This window comes from Coenobita brevimanus, unplaced genomic scaffold, assembly GCF_032717465.1.
Source record: "Coenobita brevimanus isolate Jiangsu-jjx unplaced genomic scaffold, ASM3271746v2 jjx.HiC_scaffold_985, whole genome shotgun sequence".
Lineage (NCBI taxonomy): Eukaryota > Metazoa > Arthropoda > Malacostraca > Decapoda > Coenobitidae > Coenobita > Coenobita brevimanus.
In genome coordinates, this window is record NW_027645382.1 from 452 (window position 1) to 16,505 (window position 16,054).

Consider the following 16,054-nt stretch of genomic DNA (forward strand, 5'->3'; position numbering starts at 1 on the left):
CTGAGAGCGCACATGACTCTTATAAATTACTAGCTAACTGCTCATCGGCGAAGAAGTTACGGACTCTGTACAATAATCCAAGTTTCTTTGAGGCGGTTTTAGCAAGTGATCTGACATGAGAGGTCCAGCTGAGGGCACTGTTAAGTGAGACATATAAATATATATATATATATATATATATATATATATATATATATATATATATATATATATATATAATTGTTTTTATTATTATTATATTATTATTATTATTATTATTATTATTATTATTATTATTATTATAAATCCACCGACGCAAGAAGGAGTAATTTTATTTATCCCGCCCTTTACCACTACGCGAGATTCATCCTGTGTGTGTGTGTGTGTGTGTGTGTGTGTGTGTGTGTGTGTGTGTGTGTTTGTTTGTTTTTTCTAACTGCTCCTGGGCTATTTGGTGGATTTGAATTACTCTTTCCAGGTGAGTTCGTCTGGTTACTGGGAAAGGTTTTTCCATTATAAACAATATTGCAACTATGACTTTTATCGGGTCCAACCCCCTCACCAAATCAAACAAAAATCTCAGAAACAGTGAAAGGAGGACATACATGGCTTTGATATCTTAGTACCTGGTGTAAACCGGACTCCCATCAGTAATGCGACATTTAAGGAACGTGAACATCACAGTGAGTCTTTGGGGAAGTAAGCCCCCCTTCCCAAAAAATAAAATGTTCAGAAATAAGGAAATGAGAGCACATGGATTTCAAAGAAATCAGCATAAATAACACAGAACTGAGTCTGCAGTCTCCATGCTGTCTCTGAATGCAAAGGAAGATGCTCCACATCTTTTGGTATTAAAGTAATGCAGCTAGTACTGCCTTTCGTTAATTCTTCTCCAGTACGCATTCCTGTCAATCAGTCTGTTTGCTTAGGCATTACAGAATTCCTCACCTGTGTTAAACAACCTTAACCTTCCCATGCCCATGCCTCTCCCTGCTTTTCCCTGCCTAAAAGTTCGGAGGGTGCTAAGGCATGACCCTATGACAGAGACAGAGGCGGAAGTGCAGCCTCACGCTAACGTGACTGAAGGAGGCTCCTAGTGAGCAGCAGCAGTAGGGTGGCGGAGGCTATTAAGTAACAGGCCAGGCTGGTGGACAGGCATAGTGAGGCAGGAGGTGTTGTGGTGCTGCATGGCGGCCAGTTCCTCACCTAGAAAATTTCTTCATGCAGTATTGAGCAAGGTAAGAAAAACACTTTGAAGGCTTCCAGAATATAAGACAAATTATTGACGTCATAACCCTTCGCTTTACATTGAAGCCTTCCTATTTATTTTTGCTATTCAATCAGATATCTTTAGTATAAAAATGGGAGGGGGGTAACCTTCCGTGGTGATGTGGTTAGAAATAATCTTTATTAAACTTTTCCTCGAAAAATGGTTTTCCAAAGTTTAATAGTTCAACTAGTGGCAGGGAAAAAACAAACAAAAAGAACTTGAATTTATTGATGGGGTTAATAAATGCAATGAATATATTTGCAAGTGTCATGTTTGAAAGTAGGTCTGGGAGTTATTACGCATTTATTTAAGAATATTGTTAAAGACTGGAGTCCCCATGGTGTAGCTTAGTAATGGATTATGCTTGCAGACGTCTCTCTCTCTCTCCCTCTCTCTCTCTCTCTCTAAGTAAACGTTCAGGGGTTGTCCCGAAATGTATGAAGCGTATCAAATATGAATTAAATCAAAGTCTTCTCACGTGTAGTGCATCTTAGAAGTCGTCATGAATAGATACATTCAATATTATCCCTTAGTTGCTAGAAGTTCTCCCTTGAGGTGAATAAAGATGTCTTTTGGTAGTGAAAATTACGAGTTACCTCAGACAATCTCACCTTTGCTTACGTGCACTGTAACATTCAGCGGCTGTGTACAGGTGGAAGTCTGCACGTGTAGGTGCCAGAGTCTGTGGGTGTGGCGTGGGATCGAGCCAGGGACAGTCGAGACACAGGCGTGGTCTCATTATTATTGGTGACCTGGAACTCGTGTGCCTTTGGGGTAGAAACGGGTTGGCCTTCTCTGCTCCAGGCGAGGAAAGCTGGAGGTGGACATCCCTGGACTTGGCACACCACTTCCAGGCGACTCCCAAACTGCACGTACACCTCTCTGCTCAGCTTTTCTGTCGCTGCTGCTTCTATTAATGGAAAAGAAATGCTGTGGAAGTGGATATTGTCCTAAAATAATAACTCCATTTTCCTAAACCGAATACTTATCTACTATAATAGAAAGGTATGTTATTAGTGTGACCCCAGGCTCATCTGAAATGTAAACCCAGTGGACTGAAGGCTTAAGGTGCCTTCTCTTGCAGTCCATCGTCCTCCTTCTGGGGCACAAGGAAGTAGCTGAGGGACGTTTGTGTAGACAGGTAATGGAGTCGCCTAATTATAGCCTATCCATTCCATCACATGAAGGCGTCCCTCATTTTACACACACACACACACACACACACACAAACACTATACTGGAGCCAGTTATGGTAACATTATTGCCACAAAACTGGTTAACACTACTGTGCACATTCAGTGCCCGGGGCTAAAGCAATAGTAATTACAATACTGAGGTCGTTCTTCAGCAGACAGTGATGTCTTCGTTTGAGGTGGAACAAAGTGATTAGAGTTTTTTTTTTTTTTTTTTTTTTTTTTTTTTTTTTTTTTTGGTGCTGCCTCCGGACACTCTTACTCAGCTCTGCTGCCATGTTTCAGTGGGTAATAATTTCATACTCGATTCTGGATTGATTGCTTGACTGACTGATTGATTGGCTCATTACACTAAAAAGATAATGGCAGTGTACCAAGAGAGTCATTGCCGCCGTACAGCAGAAGTAAAAATAAAACAAATAAAAATAATCTTTCACACGCGTTCACACACACACACACACACACACACACACACCCACACACCCACCACACACACACACGCATATATATATATATATATGCCTGTGCAGAGACAAAGAAGAGTCGTGAGTTCACACAGCGAGCAGATAAGCTTCTGCCGTGCCGGGAGAGGTTGCGCTCTCCTGTCACCTAGCTGGTTGTAGCAGCCGTGTCTCAGTGGTTTAGAGCGCTCTGACCGAAAGGTCGGAGGTTTGAGTCCATCCAAGGGTCATTAGTTGGCAACAGGAAGGGGCATCCGGTTATAAAGTACTACACACTCCAAATCAGAAAAGTCCTCTGTCCAGGGGCAACGCCATGACCCAAGGAGAAAAAACAATACAACAGAGAACCAAATTCAAGATCCATTCATTTTGACATACCAGGACACACTGTGTTTGAATGACTGGAGATCATAGGAGAAATGGAGAAATACAGACGAAGGGAGACAGTTCCAGAGTTGACCTGTTGCATAAATGAAGGACTATGAGTAATGGGTACCTCTTACATTAGACAGCTGGACAGAAAAGGGATGAGAGTTTGCTGCTAGACAGGTGCTACACAACCACTAAATATTAAGAATTGAGAAGGATACAAGTAGACAGTTCAGAGGAGCAGTGACCATGGAAGTAGCTACAGAAAAGGGATAAAGATGCAACAGTGCAGCGAAGAGACAGAGGTTGACAGGGCCAGTAAGAGGTGGAGAATTAATGAGACAAGCCTTTGACTCCAACTTGTTGAGAAGATCTGTTTGTGGGGGAGCCTCCCCCCACACATGAGAGTTGTACTCTACCCAAGGTCGAATGAAAACCCGTGTATAAAGTCAGCAACTATGTAGGGGTAAGGAAGGTGCAGAGTTAGCTTAGCACACATAATCTCCTGGAAACAGATTATACATGAGATGTAATATCATCTTTCCAAGACAAATCCCAAGAGAATGAAACCCTGGGCCATGTATAAGGATGATGCAGGATTGAGCTGGATATTAACATTAGTGAGTACTCCTGTGGTTCATAATGTCGGGTTGATAGAGTGTAGCCAGAACTGAGTCTTTGATGCATTGAAAAACAACAAGATTATTTTAACCCCAGTCAGTGATACGAGCCAAGTCGGACATTAGGTGTTCCACAGCCTCAACCTTTGTTTGTTGAATTAATGGCTGAGATGGACGTTGCAGGAAACCGAATGGAAAGGTGAAGGGTGGAATCATCAGTGTATCAGTGGAAGGGGTTAGATGTACAGCTTAGAAGGTCATTGATGAATAAAAGGACGAGAGTTGGTGATAGGAGAGAGAACATGGAACACCACTGTTCATAGTTCTAGGAGAAGAACGATGGCCGTCTAAAACAGCAACTATAGAACAACCAGAAAGGAAAGCTATGGATGGAGGCACAGGTAGAAGAATAGAAACAGAAAGAGTGCAGTTTGGAAATTCAAGATTTATGCCAAACTAGATCAGAAAGCCTTTGAAATGTATCTATCTATCTGTCTATCTATTTATGTTGGGAAGAAGAGACCAAAGACCAGGAGCCCGCAAAAACTGTTCCATCCAAGAGAAAAACAAAAAACAAGAGAGAGAGGCCAAATTCAGAATCCGATCATTTTGAGATGCCTGGACACACTGCGTTTGAAAGACTGGAGATCATAGCTAGCAGGAAATACAGACAGAGCGAGACTTTCCAGAAATGACCTGTTGCTTAAATGAAGGACTGGGAGTAACGATTTAACTCTTTCATTAGAGAGTTGGACAGATAAAGGATGAGGAGTTTACTTCTGCTAAACGGGTGCTATGCATACGTCGTGAAGATGGAGGAGTGAAAGCAGACAGTTCAGAGGAGCAGAGACCATTGAAGTAGCAATAGAAAAGAGATAAAAGATGCAACAGTGCCACGAAAAGTCAGAGGCTGAAGGGAGCCAGTAAGTGGAGAAGAGTTAATGAGACGAAAAGCCTTTGACTCCACCCTATTGAGAAGAGCTGTATATGGTGAGCCTTCCCACACATTAGAGTTGTACTCCACACACAAGGGCGGAAAAAACCCGTGTACAAAGGAGTCAACAACTGTGCAGATGCAGCAAAGAAGGAACGGAGTCTGCTTAGCACACCTAATCTCTTGGAAGCAGATTTTACAAGAGATGTAATATGATCTTTTCAAGATGAGTCCAGTATGAATGATACCCCGAGCATGTTCAAGGATGATGCAGGATTAAGCTAATATTATTAAACATTAGTGAGCTACCTGTGGAAGATTTTGTCTGGTTGATGAGTGTAAAAACTGAGTCTTTGATGCATTAGAAACAACAAGATTATTTTGCCCAGTCAGAGATACAGGCCAAGTCAGACATTAGGTGCTCCATAGCACCATCTCTTGTTTGTTAAAGAGTAACTGCAGAGATGGACGTTGCGGGAACCGAATGGAAAGGTGAAGGAGTGGAGTCATCAGTGTACGAGTGGATAGGGTTAGATGTACAGCTTAGGTCATTGATGATTAAAAGGAAGAGAGTTGGTGATAGGACGGAGCCCTGAGGAACACCACTGTTGATAGATCTAGGAGAAGAGCGATGGCCGTCTACAAGCAGCGGCTATAGAACGAACATTGAAAGGAAGCTGTAGACGAAGGCACAGACAGAAGGATAGAAACCGTAAGAGGGCAATTTGGAAATTATAGATTTATGCCAGACTCGATCGAAATCCTTTGAGATGTCAAATGCAATGGCAAAGCTTTCGCCTTAAAGTCCCGAAAGGAGGATGACCAAGGAATCTGAAAGGTAGGTGAGAAGATCGCCAGTGAAGCATCCCTGACGGAACCCATACTGAAGATGAGAAAGAAGGTTGTGATAAGAAAGATGATTTAAAAATTTGCTATTAAGATTTGACTCGAAAACTTTTTGAGACACAGGATGTTAAAGCAATTGGACGATAGTTAGAGGAGAGTTGGGAATGGTTGCCCTTCTTTGGGACGGGCTGAATGAGAGCAAACTTCCAGCAAGAAGGGGGGAAAGGTGCAAGTTGATAGACAAAGGCGAAATAGTTTGCCTAGGCAGGGTGTATAAGCACAGAAGCACAGTTCTTGAGGACATGGGAGGGACTTCATCAGGCCCATATGCCTTGTATGTATGTGAGGCCTGTGATGGCAGAAAAATACATCAGCTGAAGAATTTTTAATGTCAGCCTTGAGGTAGACAGAGGGGGGGAAGGGATGGTGGAACAGCACCGGAATCATCTAAGGTGGAATTGGAGGAGAAAGTCTGAGCGAAGAGATCTACTTTGTCAGTAGAGAAGAAATAGCTACAGAACCATCAGAGTAGAAAAAGAGAGGGAGGAAGGATGATGAGGCTAAAGTTGTTAGAAAGGTGTTTGGCAGAGTGCCAGAAGGAGTGGGAAGAATTCGAGTTGGAGAGTTGAGAGTATTTAGTACAGATGAAATTATTTTTAACTGAGCGAAGAACAGACTTAGCACGATTCTGGGTAGAAAAGTAAAAAAGATGAGATTCAGGGGTGGGTTGGCTCTGGTACATTTTATAGCCCCTCTCCTTGTTGTGGACACCATTTGAACAAGCATGGTCTGACCAAGGCTTACTTGAGTTAGTCAAAGGATATGATAAAGGAATGTATGATTCAATGCATGAGAGAATAACCTCCGTAATGCTCATAGCACACTCAAATGGCTCCTGGCCATGGGAAGCAATAATCATTCCAGGGAAAATCAAAGAAATACTGCCTGAGGACTTCCCAGTCTGGAGTTCCAAAGTGCCACGGTCCACAGGCCGTACCGGAGTGATAGGACAGGTTAAGGTAATAAGGCTCTGATTGGAGGAGCCCAGCTGAGAGGAGAAGATTAACAGTGTAAGAGGAAGGATTAGTTGTAGAGGAAGAGGTCATACTATGTTGGAGCTCTCTCCAAGGGAGGTCAGGGATATAGGTAGTGTGCTGTACAAGCTGCTCTAGGTCATTAACACGTTAAATGTGTTTGGAGGTGTCCGTGGTGCGCAGACATAGGGAGTAAAAGTGAAACTTTCCAAAGGCCAATTTTTTTTTTTCTTAGGAATTGAAAGAACACATGCCAAAGTATATAGTAACGAAATATTAGCTCAATATTTACCTTGGTAAAACTTGTGGATGAACATCGAAGTGTCTGATTCCCTATTTGAAAGTATGGTTTTCGTTTTCTTCGGTACGGTTTCGGTTTCAGTTTTTAAGGCTCAAATATGCTTGCATGGGTCAGCCTTAGTCACCATGGCACTATATTCGAAATTTCACCTGCGCAGCGAGGGCTGTGATGAGCAGTCGCACTCAGAACAGCCCAGGCTGTATAGAACAGTTAACGGGTTAATGATAGAAAAGATGTAGGTTTGTTCACCGAGGTGGATCAGTGAAAGGAGAGGAGAGCCAAAGGTGGTGGTGAACATTGACATCTAGAGTGGAGATTTCCAGAAGAAGGAGAAATGGATAGAATGAGTTCCATTGTAGAAGTATGATAGTAGATTAATTTTTGATAATCAGTAGAATTAGGGGATAAGTAAACAGCACAGATATATTTAGTAAGAGAATGACAGGAAAACCGAAGCCAGAGCGTAGAGCATTCAGATGAATCGAGTTCAGAAACATGAAAGCAAGATTCTTTGTTGCATATATATACACACAACAGCCACCTTTGGCTTTGAAATGAGTATAGAGAAAGTAGAAGTATATATATATATATATATATATATATATATATATATATATATATATATATATATATATATATATCCACTCACTCCGATGTAGTGTAACTGTCGGGTGTCTGCCCTTTCCTCTCCTCTGTCCTGCTTTCCTTCCATCCTCATCTGTCTTTCTTTTTCTTCATTCTTTCCTTGTCCTTCTTCCTACGGGTGACTTTACACTCCCTCTTATGTCTTTCTATCCTTCAGTCTTTCCTCTTACTTATGCCTTTTGGTGACTCTACACTGAGTGACAAGCCAAATGGTTTCATGTACACCAGGATACCATTTACAACGCTGGATGGTAACCATATAGCCAAATTTTTGCGCCTGGTAATTTAGTGGGTAATTATTGCGTTCCAGTCGGATTGAGCCAGTGAAGGTTTATATCCAAGGGATGGTTGGGGTTGATTGCTCATGTAATGCCACTCAGGGATAAGTGAGGCTGGTCACTCTCCCCTCTTAACTGTCGGGACCAGCTGCCTAGCCCCGGGCTCCTACGCTCCTCATGGGGCACTGTAGGAGTTGGATGACGGAAAGGATGGATTGGATGGATATCTATATATTATATATACCTATATATATATATATATATATATATAAAATCATAAGACAGATAAAAATAGTTTTATATATATACACATATGACAGATAAAAAGTTATATATATATATAGATAGATAGATAGATAGATAGATATAGATATATAGATAGATAGATATATAGAAGTATATAGAAAGATAGATAGACAGATAGATAGATATGGATAAATATATGACAGAATAAAATAGTCATTAGACATATAGATTCATATAATACGTCAGTAACAATCCATAGATCTATGCATAGAAAAACAAAAGTTAATCCAATATATAAAAACAAGCGCTAATAACTTAAGGAGCCTTCTTCCTCAGCAAAACGTCATACGTGTACATGCTTCCTCTCCAAGAACTAGAGAGGATAGGAGGTAAGACCCATCGCCAGTTCTAAACCTGGATAGATGTCAACGGCGGGCATCCCCTAGGGCCTAGACCCCTTACACTCAAATAATAGATGCTACACAGTCAGTGGGACCAAGGCAGTTTTCACAATAACTAGGGAATATTCCCCTCCAGGAGATGGCAATGCGTCAGGCATGTACGATCGATCCGTAGGCAGGTCGAGACAAACTTGCCAAGGACGGGGTAGTGGCTGTGTAGCCCCATGGTCCGAACTAAAGACGTCACCTCCCGTAGCTTGCTTGGAACAGGAAGTGTATCCCATGCATGTTGCCAGGAGGTCCGGACAACAGCTTTAGTCACAGGGAAGTATTCCCTGTAGGAAAGAAATTTGACTTCTAGCGTCCAAGGGTAGCTGTTGCCCTTGCTGCCTCACATCTGCGCATTCATTTCCCTGCAGTTCCAATTTGGCTTGGCACCCAGCAAAAACGAAATAATCTGGCTACGAAGGCCCACGAGGAGAAACCTATCTAAATTTTCCCACACCACAAGCGGTGGGGAGATTGAAATGCACAAGAACAGACAATGGTGCCCTTAGAGCAGCTAGAAATAGTAAAACTAATTACAGTGTACGTAAAGGATGAGTTGAAGGCTCAGTTCCTGCAGGAGTCACACATTTACATTTCTTTGAATGTACTGATCAGTGCGGTATGGCGTAAAACTAAATGAAAATGATAAATGCTTCCTGTAGGCTGAGTCATATGAATGTTGTCGATTTATAGTACTACCCAAAATGACCTTCCTTTAATATTTTTCTTGTCTTCGTCTGTACCACCAGACGATTCCCATAAGTTTACACCAGACGTTCATAGTGAAGGGAATAGAAACAAAATCGGTGGCCCATTTCTCACTAACAGCAGACACACATTACCACTACCTGTGTTGGAATGTAGTGACCGGGAACTGAAGTCTGTCGCTTCAATAACATCCCCTCCCATCATTTTTTTTTTTTTATTCTGGCTGTCTCCGGACGACTGTACTCAGCTCAGAAGCCACTTGGGAGATGTTGCGATATTCGTTCAAAATGTTATGGTTTATTAACATTAACTAGATGGAGATTTTTTTGTCATTTTACAGCTTATTTTCTGTGCCTCAGTGGCAGGATAAGACAATACTGTGGCTTTACATCCTTTCAATTGCACTTTCTCATGGCTAGGATCACTAATCTATTGTTAATCTATTGGTACTAACTTGGGATTCGAAGTGGAGAGATGGCCATTTTATGCCTTCTTAAAGTGAACAGGGATTAGTCACCTTGCACAGTGAGGTTGACGGTGTGTGTGATGGGCGGGGTGGTGGAGACCTGACACAGATAGGAGCCCGCGTCGGTCTTCCTCACGTAGTGTATCTTCAGAATCCACTGCTGCCCTCCCGCTGGGTTGACCGACACGAACCTGGCGTCTGAGGTGTACGTGACGGACTTGGTGGTCAGGAGGCGAATGTCCCGCCCACGCACCCACGACACCTGTATGACGGAAAGTAATTGTGGTGAAGTGCTTAGCGTTATTGGCTGACTGGAACCTGACATATGAGGTGTTGGTGCCAGACTTTGTGGTTTGGATGCAAATGTCCTGCCCCCGCACCCACGACACCTGTACTAAAGAAAGTAAATAGTGGTAAGTTGCTTAGCGTTCTTGGCGGGCTCTAACCTTGTGTCTGGAGTGTATGTAGGTGACAGACTTGGTGGTTAGGAGGCGATTGGCCGGCCCCCGCACCCATGACACTTGCATGGAAGAAAGGGTAATGGTGGTTAAGCGCTTGGCATTCTTAGCTGACTCCAACCTTGTGTCTGAGGTGTAGGTGATTTTTTTAGGCTTAGCTGTCCGTTCCATTTAGTCCAGCTGTCTTCGACATACAACACACTTTTACATGTTACCATTTCGGCGTTAATACCCACTGTCCATACTGAATACATGCTAGAACTGTTTCGTTCTGGACTGGTATATTGATATTAGCGGGAATAATTTTACGACATCGATGGGTCAGTAAATTCTATTTTAGAATTCATTTCATTAAATTGCACCGTGTCCCAGATTGAGATTGAACATAGGTCATTTCAGACAACAGAGGACATCTTACACCACTGGACCACCACCTCCAGGGGTCAATTATTATTGTACCCATGACACCTGTATGAAGGAAAGGTTAATGGTGGTCAGATGAAGCACTTTTCATACATGGTTGGCATGAACGTACAGTAGTATTTAAAATTTGTACTGTGGGTCTGGCGGTCAGGACTCAGTTATACTTACCGTGGCACCACAACACCTGTATGTTAAGGAGAATTACTGGTGGTCCAGTGCATAGCCTTCCAAGACTCAGGTTATTAATTCAATAGTCTCGAGTCTAATACCACGCCTGCCCACTGATGACATCTGATGGCATCCGTACAGGAAAGTGAGTGTTGATTGTACTCGATAGAGAGAGAGAGAGAGAGAGAGAGAGAGAGAGAGAGAGAGAGAGAGAGAGAGACGGGGGGGGGGGTCATCGTCCTGGAGTTGAGACTTAAATGTCAAGTGAAAGGATGAGTGAATCACTATGCTGCGTATGTTAATGTGTGTGTGTGTGTGTGTGTGTGTGTGTGTGTGTGTGTGTGTGTGTGTGTGTGTGTGTGTGTGTGTGTGTGTGTGTGTGTGTGTGTGTGTTGTTGAATCTTTCCCACTTCTAATTTTATAAGGGTTAATTTGGTTAGGTTGATGAAGATGCTGAAGGAACTGAAGTTTTTAATTCTTGAGATTTGTTTCGTCTTAATAATTCCTGTTATACATAAATGAGTTGCTGCTGTATGTTTTAACTGAGAGAGAACGAGTTACATAGCATTGTTAACCTACAGAGCTCGGAGATGTCATTTTGGTTTAATTCTGTGCCCTCGTGAAAATTTTGGTTCAGCTTTAGTGAGACTTTTTCGAACTGGAGGCGTTAGATAAAGTAAAAACATACCCCGCCAGCTCAACAGGACTTTCCTTAGTTAAATAAGATCATCTGATGCAGAGAGATTAAGACAAACAGACGACATCAGTCGCATTTAAAATGTTAATGAGGAACACTTACAGTAACATCTTCAGTCCGAGTGTGTCATTTCTACTCAATTTCAGCTATTCACTGACCTTTTTTTAATCCTCAGAGTTTAGATTTAGATGAGTAGGATATCCTCTTCATCATCATCATCATCATCATCATCATCATCATCATCACCATCATCATCATCTTCATCCATTGCAAGTCCACTGGTGATCAGAGGCCTTCCCAGTTTTCTCCACGAATTCCTTAACTGAGTCAGTCTCTGCAAGGTTTAGCCTGCAACATTTTTCATCTCATCTCTCCACTTCCTGTCTGGCATTTTTCAGCTACGCTTGCAATCTCTTGAAGTCCATTCAGTCAGCCTCTTGCTCCATCGGTTATCTCTTATTCTTGCTACATGACCTGCCCATCTCCATTTCTGTTCTTTTATAACCTTTATAATGTCTTTGGCTTTAGTCTGCTCTCTCACCTGTTGATCTCTTTCCGTCTCAAAGATATTCTCAACACTGATGTTTCCATTGCTCTTTGAGAACGGATTAGTTTGTTTACCATCGATTTTGTTAGTTTCCAGGTCTCACAACCGTACGTCATAGCTGGGATTATGCATTCGTCATATACTTTTCTTTTCATACACCCTGGCAATCTACTTTCCATGATTCCTCAATGTTTGCCAGAAACTTTCCATTTAATTGTAATACATTTCTTTTCTCCGTTTTAATGATCTTTCGTTAGTTTTAGTGTTTGCCTCAGGTATTTGTTCTACTCAACCTCTTCAAGATTGTCTTCATGTATTTTGATGACGCTCTTTAATGTATTTGGATTAAAGATTGAAGGATTTATTAATGATGTATATAACCTTTCCATCTCAAATATATTTCCTAAGATGTTGCATAAAATCATGTAAATATTTCAAGAATACTATGATAAATACATATCGGACTGGAGTGTGGTAGAGAACTCTAATGCAGAAAGACCTAGAAACAATCACCATTAACCCATTCACAGCAATGACAACTCTACAGACTCTTCTCGAACATGCTAATTGATTTTTTTCGGTTTCCCAAAGGATCTGTGGAGGTGAAGTGATGGAAGTGTAATATAATTATGATAATGGATTGGCCTACTATACACCTGCTTACTTATCAACTGCCATTTGCCAACTTTCATTTCGAAACCATGAAACAATCCATTTCAACAGTATACATAACTTGTTTAAGATATAGTTTGCCTGTGTCCTGGCAATGTAATCTTATGTTTTTTTTTTTTTTAAATAACAACGGAGGAAGGCAAAACAAATGAATAAAAAATAATAATCCATACACCAGATTACTGGTGTCCTCTGTTCACAAAATATCTGTAACAGTTAGACTTGAACAGCTGTGGGTTGAAATTTGGAGGGAAACAACTCTGGGGAAGCGAGTTCCAGAGAGATATAGGTCGGGGAATGAAAGAATTCTGATAGGCAGAAGTTCTGCAATATGGCTAAGTGACATTCCAGTCATGAGCGCTGCCAGATGCCCGTGTAGCACGAGGGAAGGCATGGAGAGGTGGCACCATGGACGCAACTTCATCTGAGCATTTACCAAAAAGAATCTCTAAAGTAATGCAAGGGAGGCAACATTCCTTCTTACTTGCAGGGGAGGTAGTTTATTTGTAATGACAGGGTTGTTAATAATTCTAACAGCTTTGTTCTGAATTTTATCTAGCTGTTTTATTGCAACCTCTCCACATCCATTCCACAAGGGTGAGCAATATTCAAGCTGAAAGCGCACATGACTCTTATAAATTATAGCCAACTGCTCATCAGCGATGAAGTTACGGACTCTGTACAATAATCCAAGTTTCTTTGAGGTGGTTTTAGCAAGTGCTCTAACATGAGAGGTCCAGCTGAGGGCATTGTAAAGTGAGATGCCAAGAATTTCAATACTTTTGGAGACGGGAATATTAGTGGCACTGAAGGTAATGTACGAATCTGGCAATATCTGTCTATTAGTAAATTGTATATATTTAGTTTTACTAGCATTAAAAGAGACTAGGTTGTTTTGTCTCCATCAATTGATTGAAGATAGGTCTTGATTTATGGAGTTGGCTGTACTGAGTTGAGAGGTAGAGATATTAGCCTTTGTATATGGGTGTCTGAGTGTGAATGAACTATGTAGTGTTGAGTCATCTGCGTATGAATGGATGGGATTGTGGGTGGCAGATAAGAGATCATTAATATGAACCAGGAATAGAGTTGGCGCCAGAACTGACCCCTGCGGCACGCCGGCGTTGAGTGGAAATTGGAATGTACATCATCTACTTTTACTCTTATTTTCCTGTCACTAAGATATGAAGTAATCAAAGGAACGAAAGACGTTAGTCCCTAGCAAGGGAGTTTGGACAGCGGGGAACGGTGCCATACCCTATCAAAAGCTTTAGAAATATCAAGAGCTACTGCATGAGTTTCTCCATGTAGATCAATTGATGGATGGATGGTATGAGTTAAGAAATTGAGTATGTCAATGGTGGATCTTTCGTGGCGAAAACCATATTGTCTATCACTAATTAAGTTGTTGGATCCAAGATATTTGACAATGTACTTATTAATTAAAGTTTCAAATACCTTATCAAGAGAAGATGTGACAGCTATTGATCTGTAATCAGAGGGGTCAGAGGAACTTCCTTTCTTCGGAATTGGGTGGATATTGGCTTCTTTCCATGAATTTGGGAATAAAGAAGTACGTTTGCATAGTCTGAATAATTTAGCAAGAACAGAGGCAAGTTCAGGGGAACACTTTTTTAAAACAATTGGCGGAATTCCATCTGGGCCTGGAGCTTTGTTGGTAGGTAGATTTTACGTATCTTGTCTGTATTTTAAGTGGGGCAATTTCGGGAGAGTCAAGTTCTAGTACTGGGACATTCTGGCTGGTATCGTCTATGGTAGAGTTTCTGGCAAATGTACTGGCAAAAATATCTGCTTTCCCACAAGGGTCACTTGTAATGTTGCCATCTGAAGATTTTAGTGGGGGAAGGGAAGATGACTTGTTAAAGTTATTATTGGAAAGAAAAAAGAGTTGGACAGAATATTCTATTGTCATTAGGGTTGTTAAGTAGTTTTGATGCTTGCTTTTGAAGAAAGTTTGATTTAGCTAGATTTAATAGAGCTTTTGCATGATTTCTAGCAATTTTAAATTGGGAGAGTGATTCAGATGTTTTTGATTTTAAGTAAGAGTTATAGGCTAATGACTTTTGGGCTGTTGCTCTGGCACAGTTGCCAGCAAACCATTTTGGAGAGTTTGGTCTTCTAGTGAACTGTTGACTTGGTATGAATAAATCCATACCAGCTAGTATTAAGTCGCAAATGTGGGACTGGGTAGAATTGGGATCACTAGAGAAGAAGGACTGCCATGGAATGTCAGCAAGATAATTTCTAAATCCATCCCAGTTTGCCCTGTCAAAGTGCCATCAGGTCACCCTGACAGGATCAGAACGGGGAGGTGTTAGGGTTACTTAACTAATGAGGTTTTGATGAGATTGTGATCAGAGGATCCAAGTGGTGACAGTACCTCTATCCTGTATTGATCTGGATTATTTGTCAAGAATATATCCAAGAGATGGGCATTATGGTCAGGATTATCAGGTATTCTGGTTAGTTGCTTTACCAGCTGGGTGAAATTAAATGATTCTGCAAACAGCCTCGCACTCTAGACCAGCGTCGTCAGTCCTGGCAGAATGCAATAACCATTCAACATTATGTATGTTAAAATCACCCAAAATGGTTATTTCGGTGCTAAGGGCAAGGTTAAGGTTACTCAACTGTGTGGATATGGAATCAAATACACTGGGTTCCGAAGAAGCATTGGGGGAGCAATAAACTACACAAATATATTTGGTAATATTTTGACAATTTAGTTTATATAATGAGTAATCAAAACTGGATGAAGTGAAGTCTGAAAATATTTCAAAATGGTTGCATTGGATAGAACCGAACTACCGGTATTTAAGTAATTTACATCTTTCGGCTCTCCTATTTTGAATAATTCGTCTTGAGATATCAAAATAAGTTTTACAAGACGTCACGGTGTTGGAGAGGGACTCCCTTCACGCTGCACCACCGACATAACTGGGAGGCTACACTGCCTGGTTTTACAAACCCCTCAACTCACTCCCAATCGAGTGGACTGCAGGATGAGGGCAGCTTCAACCTGCAGTCCACCGGGTTCCACTTTCATATGAACATGATGCTGCTGTTGCTGCAACATGTCACCCAGTTCAATGAGAAGATACAATTTTAACACGACTCTTTAGTAATTCTGCTTTTCTACTTCAGTAGCAATACCTATCTATCTATCTATCTATAGCCAAACGTCCTAATCCCGCAAAGGGTGGCCGCAGACAAAACGCCTCCAAGTCACTCTGTCACCCAATACCACAGGATCATAATATTCAACTTAG

The 16,054-nt window shown here is 41.5% G+C and overlaps 1 pseudogene; it reads right to left on the reverse strand.

Moving 5' to 3' along the window:
• Positions 1–1,055: 1,055 nt before the first annotated feature.
• Positions 1,056–10,428, reverse strand: LOC145390328 (uncharacterized; annotated as a pseudogene).
• Between the last annotated feature and the right edge of the window lie 5,626 nt (positions 10,429–16,054).